General features: G+C 39.7%; 2 long non-coding RNA genes across 2 annotated transcripts; one reads left to right on the top strand and one right to left on the bottom strand.

Annotated features, from left to right (window-relative positions):
• Positions 1 to 1633: 1633 nt before the first annotated feature.
• Positions 1634 to 4209, bottom strand: LOC145519771 (uncharacterized). Its single transcript, XR_014063902.1, has 2 exons — positions 4123 to 4209; positions 1634 to 3673 (listed from the first exon to the last, which is right to left on the bottom strand). It is a non-coding gene; the product is annotated as an uncharacterized LOC145519771 (long non-coding RNA).
• A 99-nt stretch (positions 4210 to 4308) lies between these two features.
• Positions 4309 to 7829, top strand: LOC145519768 (uncharacterized). The gene is made up of 2 exons (XR_014063899.1): positions 4309 to 4572; positions 7453 to 7829. It is a non-coding gene; the product is annotated as an uncharacterized LOC145519768 (long non-coding RNA).
• Positions 7830 to 8227: the final 398 nt, after the last annotated feature.

The following is an 8227-nucleotide window of genomic DNA, read 5'->3' as shown; positions in this document are numbered from 1 at the left end:
AAAGGGGTAGGTTGGGAAACACACCATCCTTTCCTGCCGCATGAGCGTTGACAAGAGGCCACAAACAGGCTGAAGATGCTAACTCACTTCTCCAAACAACCGAATGTACTCTCAGCCACAGTTCTATTCTATAAACATCATTATTCGTGCATTTTTCTCTCGTGTGCATCTTGAGGAAGGGCGGCGAGAGGCACCTATCTCGTCTCTCCCGTAATTGAGGATGTTAACAGCCAGTGTTCTCCAGCACGGCACGACTGTGCCTGTCTTCAGGAACACAAACACTCATCTTCGCGAATAATCAAAGCTCTCACTCAGGGTTTACAAGCATCCGTTTTATTTTATTGTATTGTTGAGGGTTCTGTCAACACAGCCTGATCAGCACAGCTGGTTGTCCCCTGAGCGCCCGAGTAATGACTCTTCTAAGGTAACAGCTGTGGGCCGACAGAGCCTGTATACTCCTGTGGAAGCTGTGGCTGTTTGGAAGGTCAGTCATCAAATGGGGCTCATTTTTCACTGGAGACAAAGGTGGCGGTGCCAAGGTCTTTTCAATTTGTCTGGAATTAGGCTACTTTTGTAGAAGCAATCATGTGTTCACCAGAGTTGTTTTTTTTTTTTCTAAATATGGTAGACGATTTATATCTGTAAAAACTCATGAAACACTGATCAAGCAGCAAAGTTGTAATGAGGTTTACAAAACAAATGATCATGCAAAAGTTACAGCTGTTTGCAGAAAAAAATGATGCTTATTAAAAAGATCTTATTATTTCAAAATTTACAATTTACACTAGAATTATTATAGTTAATGAGACATTAAGCCTATTAGGTTAGAAAGAGAGGTAACAGTGTAATAAAAATACAATTTACTGTGTGTTGCTTCAAGAAAGTTCAAGGAAACCACATTATCTCTATTAATAGTTTGAAGCCATTGATTAAGCATAGAAATGGGCTCATAGTACATATGATGCTTCAGTTAAGACACACAACTTTTGCTTAGACGAGTGATTTTGTTGTTTGCTTGTTTATTTTTTATTTATTCCTCCCTCTTCATCTTTTTTCAGGTAACCAGTGTTTATCAACTGGCATAATTCTTTCATAGCTTGCTCTATGAGTCATATAATCATGGCAAATATATACATATATGTGTGTGCTCAGTGGCTCAGTCACGTGGAACTCTTTACGACCCTATGGACTGTAGCCCACCAGACTCCTCTGTCCATAGAATTTTCCAGGCAAGAAAACTGGAGTAGGTTACCATTTCCTTCTCCAGGGGATCTTCCCAATCCAGGAATCAAACCCATGTCTCTTTCATCTCTTGCATGGGCAAGTGGATTCTTTACCATTGCACCACCTGGGAAGCCCATATATACATATATATTCATCTAAAATATGAGTATTTAGGAAAGGTGAATTCCTTCTGGTTCTGTGTCTCTGAAGACATCCTTATGTCACCTTTGTTTTTAGAAGATATTTTTGCTGAGTATAGATTTATAAGTGAACAGTGTTTTTCTTTTAGGACTTTAAAGACATTGCTCCAGTGTGTTACCATTTGCACTGTTTCCGGTGATAAGTATGCTGTTTTCTGATTTTTGTTCTTCTGTACAGATAGGGTTACTTTTTTTCACTTCTTTTAAGGTTTTCTTTTTCACATTGGCTTTAGATAAATCCATTATGATGTTATGATGTTTCTTGGTGTTTTCTTCATGCTATGATTCTTGTGTATTTATAGTTTTTTATATTACCACCTTTCCTTCAAATATTTTTCTCTCTTGCTTAAACACCACTGGAGATTCCAACCAAGTGTCTATTACATTGTTTGAAGTTAACTCACAATTCACAGATGCTCTTTTCATGTAAATATTTTCCCCTGTGTTTTGTTTTGTATAGTTTCCATTGCTATGTCTTTCAGTGCAGTAACCATCCCTCCTGCCATGTCTAATCTGTTAATTCAATCCAGTCTGTTTCATTGCAGACATTATAGTTTCTATATAAATTCAGTTTAGGTCATTTCTATATCTCCATGTCTCCACTTAACTTTTTTTAAATATAGTATACAGTTATAACTTTTAAATGTATTTTTCCTGCTAACTCTAAAATCTTGGTCAGTTCTGGGTCAGTTTTAATTTCATGACTTTTCCTTCCTTATGTGTCATGCTTTCCTGCTTGTTTGTATGCCTGACATTGCAAGTTTTATCTTGAGTGTAGAATAGTTTTTATTCTTGTAAATATTTCTTGTAAACAATCCCTCACAGTTTCATCCTTTCAGATCTTGTACATGAGTGATTTTTTGAGTGTGTCTGGAGAAGTGCACAGTCAAGGGCTAATCACCCCTACCACAGAGGCACAACCTGTCTGAGTAGTCAGCTCGGTGCCCGATGAGTGGACTGTTCCCGGATGGCTGGGGTTATTCAAGTAGTTTGCCCACTTACCTGTGCTGACTGATTAATTAAGAGGGGACTCTGTTCTCACGTTCAGGGTTTTCTCACTTCATGGCTTTCTACTCCCGTGTGCTCTGTCCTACAGCTGCTTTGAATATCCCAGGCTTGGTTTCATTTCCTTGACTCAGAGATTCTACTGGGCTTCCCCTCTTTGTGCCACAACCTGGAAATTCTCTCAAGACAACAGGATGAGCACTTTGAGCATCGTGTTTTACTCTCATGTCTCTAGGATCATTGTATTTGTTGCCTCATGTCCAGAGTCTAAAAAGAACATCGTGTCATATGTTTTGTTTTGCTTTGCTTTGCTGGTTGTTTCAGGCAGGAAGATCAATCTGTTGTGGTGGTGTTTTTTTTAGCCACTAAGTTGTGTCCAACTCTTTGCAACCCCATGGACTGCAACACACCAGGCTTCCCTGTCCTTCATCATCTCCTGGAGTTGGTTCAAACTCATGTCCATTGAGTCAGTGATGCCATCCAACCATCTCATCCTCTGTTGCCCCCTTCTCCTCCAGCTCTCAATCTTTCCCAGCATCATGGTCTTTTTCAATGAGTAGGCTCTTCGCATCAGGTGGCCAAAGTATTGGAGCTTCAGCTTCAGCATCAACCTAGTCCCTGTCATTCCTGAAGAGGAGTGCTTTGTATAATAAAATTTATGACTGATGGTCACAGGAAGGCAATGAAATTGAAGCAAATGGGTCAATGAGTAAACTGTGGTTTAATTCTTTCTACTAATTTCTTATATTTTTCAGAAAATTATCTACAACTCTCTGGACAAAATGTTCTTGAAATAATAAAAATGTGTTAATAAAGACAGTGTAATAGTAAAGTCATGTTGAGTTAGACAGTAAGTTACATAGATAAAGATATTCTTTTGTTTCTCAGGGTCTCCCATACTGTAATTCTTCAACCTGAGCTGAAGAAGGGGCCATTAAGGATCATACCCGAGAGTATGATGGACCCATATCTTTATCTTTACTACTATTTGCAGTATCAAGCTTCTGGCAAAGTTGGGTCAACTCCCATAAAATATGAGGTTTTCCTGCTCTTTTTTGCTGGATGACCATTTGTTGGGTCATTTGAGGTACAGTAGTTGCACAGAAACATTTAAGACTCCAGAGATGACATATTAGCACAGACAAATACAAGAGAAGGATTATTACCAGATTTGCATTCTCTTTCCCAGCAAGGAGCTGAGAGTGACCAGATTAGCTAAAGATCACATTCTCCTTCTGAAAAGCCTGCAGAACCAAATATAGGGTTATTAGCAAAATTGTGCAATGTTATGATTGATTTGTTTGCATTCCAGACCATTTTTTAATATTAAAGATCCCAGAAAAGTCTTTACAGATACGAATACAGCATTCTCGTCCTCTGCCTGCTTCCATGAATCTCTCAAGAAAGGATTTATATGCTTTTGGTGGGATTATCTATTCTGTCTTCTAGTCTGTAAATCATGGCAAGCAAGATTCTCCTTAATTTCTTGGCCTTTTGTAAAACATAAAACATGAAATGAAGCCACTTGGAGGAGAAAACAATCCATGAATTTAGAGTGAGTAGTTTGGGTTTTTAAATCAAGGTCCAGACTTTCTCTTTCTTCAGTTGAATTTTCAAGACCTATTTTCTAGAAGAGAAACTGCTGGATCAAAATGAATGCTAGATACTGTCTGGAAGGTGGGTATCAGCTTACCAAAGCAGCAAGTTTCAATCCAGTTTTCAGGAAACAGCAAGTATGCTTTTGTGTCACAAATCCAGTATTGGTCCCTGGGGAACACTCAATGATCTGGTTTTGGCCAAAACAGGATGGTCTGATGATGTCATAATGTTTTGATGTCACTCACCCAGGAACAGTTCGGTGCCAGGCAGCAAACTTTTTAGTATCACAATGATTAGGTAGATCAAACGCAGACTAAAAGTAATATGACTTACCCACAAGGTCTGAGAAGGAGATACAGCCTCCAATATATACCCTAGTCCTCTTCCAGTTTCATTTTTTTTTAATTCAGCTACTAACGTTAGCTACCACAAAGGCCCTCAAGTCTCGTTTTGACTGGAGATATGAACTTCCTTTTCTAGAGATGCAAAGCAATTTTTTTTTAGATTTCTTGCTGTTGTGGTGGCCATCAAAAAGTTAGCAAAGGTGAGTTCAAGTATCCAAGAAACGAACTGCTTAATTATAAGAAGCTAGAACCAAGGGAAACTGAGTGGCTCCAAAGGTAAATGTGTACAAATCCAACAGTCAGTTTGGTGATATGTTTTAGCAAGTAAAGTGTGGTCAGAGGCTGGGCCCAGATAAGAAGTGACCAGAAATGGAAAGGGCCACACTAAGAATTGAACCTTGTAAGTAACACAGGTCAAAGTAGCTTTCACCCAGCTAGAGAAGAAAGATAAATAGCTGGAGAAACAAAGAACAGAAGAATTCAGGTTAGAGCATGACAGGCTGTAGTCTTGTTCTGTGGAACTTAAGTGGAAGATATCTACACTCTATACAATCATCAACTTGGTCCAAAGTTCTGGGTAGAAGCCATCTCCTTCTGAAGGTCATCTTCTTCTTGGGGGTTTCCAAGGTCCTTCAGCTTAAGGTCTCCAAGACAGTTTTAATTAAGACACATGAGCCACCTGATGTAAAGAGCCAACTCACTGGAAAAAGACCCTGGGAAATATTGAAGGCAAAGGAGAAGGGGAGAGCAGAGGGTGAGATGGTTAGATAGCATCACCGCCTCAATGGACATGAATTTTTGCAAACTCCAGGAGAGAGTGAAGGACAGGGAAGCCTGACATGCTGCAGTCCATGGGGCTGCAAAGTGTGGGACATGATTTAGTGAATGAGCAACAACAATAAGACACATGAATCCAAAAACTCAATCCCTTGGCATTTTACTGCTGTTCTAGTTGTTACTAGTACTTGATAACATCCTTTCCAGTGGGGTTTAGGGATTGTCTCCATTTAATGTCTCTTTCAGAAGACTGGGTTTCTGGATATTAAAATATAAAGTTTGTTTAAGAGGATAATGAGGAAAAGCTGCTTGTACCTGTTAACACAACTGGTGTACTGCATGAATTCCTGCAGCATTTGACCATGTCTACTGTCATAGTGTCGAGCCTAGAATTGGAAGTGATATTCACAAATACCTGGGCCATCCTGTTACTTATTCCTGAGCACAGAGACCGTGAGTCCTGGAGGCAGATGACCTCATTGTCATGAAAGCCAATGGCAATCCCTTAGATCATGGAAGTTTTAGAAGCCCTCGGAGCTCTGCTAATTTGAATTTTAGAGTTCTTTTTGTTCTCTCTTCTTTTCTTGGCGATTCCTTTGTTTTTTCCTTCCTTCCTTTCTGCCTTTCCTGAAGATTGGAGATGATATACACAGTAGTGAAGCTGCACGGCTTTGCAAAGCTCTTTAAGAATAGTCCCAAGAAAATGGAATATCCTGTGGTTGACACATTCCAGTTCCCAATTGGGAACACAAGATCCAAGAAAAAAATTGATATTGTAAGAGTTATCCCACTACTGGCATATACCCTGAGAAAACCATAATTCAAAAAGACACACACAGTCCAATGTTCATTGCAGCACTATTTACAATAGTCAGAACATGGAAGAAACCTAGATGTCCATCAACAGATGAATAAATAAAGTCATGGTACAAATATACAGTGGAATATTACTCAGCCATTAAAAGGAACAGATTTGAGTCAGCTGAAGTGTGATGCATGAAGCTAGAGTCTGTTATACAGAGTGAAGTCATTCAGGAAAAGAAAAACAAATATCTTGTATTACTGAATATACATAGAAATATACTGCATAGAAAAATGGTTCATCAGTACCACCAGCAGGAATAGAGACTCAGATGTAGAGAATGGACTTGTGGACACAGTAGGGGAAGGAGAGGGTGGGACAAATTGAGAGAGTAGCACTGACCTATATACACTACCATGTGTGAGACAGAGGGCTAGTGGGAAGCTGGTGTATAACACAGGGAGCTCGGTTCAGTGTTCTGTGATGATCTAGACGGATGGGATGGGGGTGGGATGGGAGGGAGGTTCAGGAGGAAGTGGAGATTTATATATATATATATACTTATGGCTGAGTCATGTTGCTGTATAGCAGAAACCAACACAACATTGTAAAGTAATTATCCTCCAGTTGAAAACAAAAAAGAATTAAAGCATTTCATAAAGGAAAGGCTTCAGTTCATCCTAAAAATAATCAGTGTTCAGTTGTAGAGAACAGTTGTGGGACGTTCACTTGGAGATGAGCAAAAGAGCCCTGAGATTTGAGTTCTTGCTCATGTCCACCTTTATTCACATTTACCATTGCACCAAACTTCCACTGATGACAAATGAAATATACGCTTCAGAGCACCCATCAACCTTAACAGTTTTAATGACATTTCTCCGTTAGTGTTGACTGAACACATTAGCCATCTTTCCATCCTAGGGTGGGTAGTTTAATGTAAAAAAAAAAAAAAATGTTTGAAAGCTTCCATTTGAGGTCATCTTACTTTAGAGCTAATGTCTTGCATTCTACTATAGCCTCTGCACGTCCCTCCAAAGACTCAGCTTCTTGGTATACTATAAGGGTTGAAATCCCATTGGAGGCTGCCTTTCTGATTAATAACCAGCCAGGATACTGCCTTCAGCCTCATGGTATCCCCTTTGTAGGAGCATCTACTTTGCAACAGCCTCAGAGCATCCAAACTCTCTTTGATTTGCTGCCCACTCTTAATCGGGGTTCCCACTAAGCTTAAGAACGCTCTTTGTTTACTTAGCAGTCAAAAATCATAGATTATCCCACAAGCATAGCTACTTCCAGTGCATATATCAAACTTATTATCTCTGGGTGAAGTAAGATTTTCAGCTTAACTCTTCTGTTATTTTCCTGTTTCAGTCTTAAGAAATGACCCATCAACAACCAAGAGTAAGTCTGAGGTTTCTGGGGGCCTTCTCATAAATATATTCAGGGTATAGATAGTTCGCAAATGGAGATTATGGAGTTAAAGCTTTCTTCTTCTTTAAAGCAGTGAGAAAAACACAGTAAGAGTCACAGGAGAAATGCATGGAAATATGTGAGGAATTGGAAAAATAACAGAATTTTGCAAGATGTAAGCCTGCTTGCTGAGAAACATCGTGTCATCTTGTCTTAGTGATAAACAAAGGATGCACTCCGTGAAAGACCAACGCAATCAGAGGAGACCCCAAAGCCAAACCAGTTCCCGCCGCTCAGAGACTTCACCAACGAGTCAAGAGAAACACCAGACTGCTCTTGGTCACCAATGACTTTCATGAAGCTGCATCGGAACGTGAAGGGTTTTGTCCCTCACGTAAAAAACTGTAAAAATGATTCCATGGGCCCCAAGTGGGAGGATGATAAAAGGCTAATCTTGACTCACAGAAAGCCTGTTAATATTTAGCGTTCGGGAACAGGTAACTGGTTACCCAGGACTTAAGTCACATCACAGCATCACAATTTCAGAGAATTTGGGAAGCTTCTGTCTGCAGTGAGACCCAGAAAACTCCTGAATTGCGTCTTAGTGACTGGTGGGGACACGTTTTGAAGGCTCAGGAGTCTGTGATAAATAAGGGATTGACCTCGGTAGGACACAGCATGTCCTGGGTAATGAAGTTACTGTAACAGAATTGTAACTTCTCTTTGAAAACCTTCTGCCCTTTCTGAGCTAAAAAACAGTAAGTAGACAGATGGAATCTGTGTTAAAGTTTATGAGCTTACCTCATCTTTCCAACACAACAAAAGGTCATCAACATATAATATGGGAATAGAATCACAGGGAAATT

The sequence above is a fragment of the Giraffa tippelskirchi genome, chromosome 9 (genome assembly GCF_054371585.1).
Source record: "Giraffa tippelskirchi isolate mGirTip1 chromosome 9, T2T-mGirTip1v1.2.pri, whole genome shotgun sequence".
NCBI lineage: Eukaryota > Metazoa > Chordata > Mammalia > Artiodactyla > Giraffidae > Giraffa > Giraffa tippelskirchi.
This window is presented reverse-complemented; position numbering and strand designations above follow the sequence as displayed.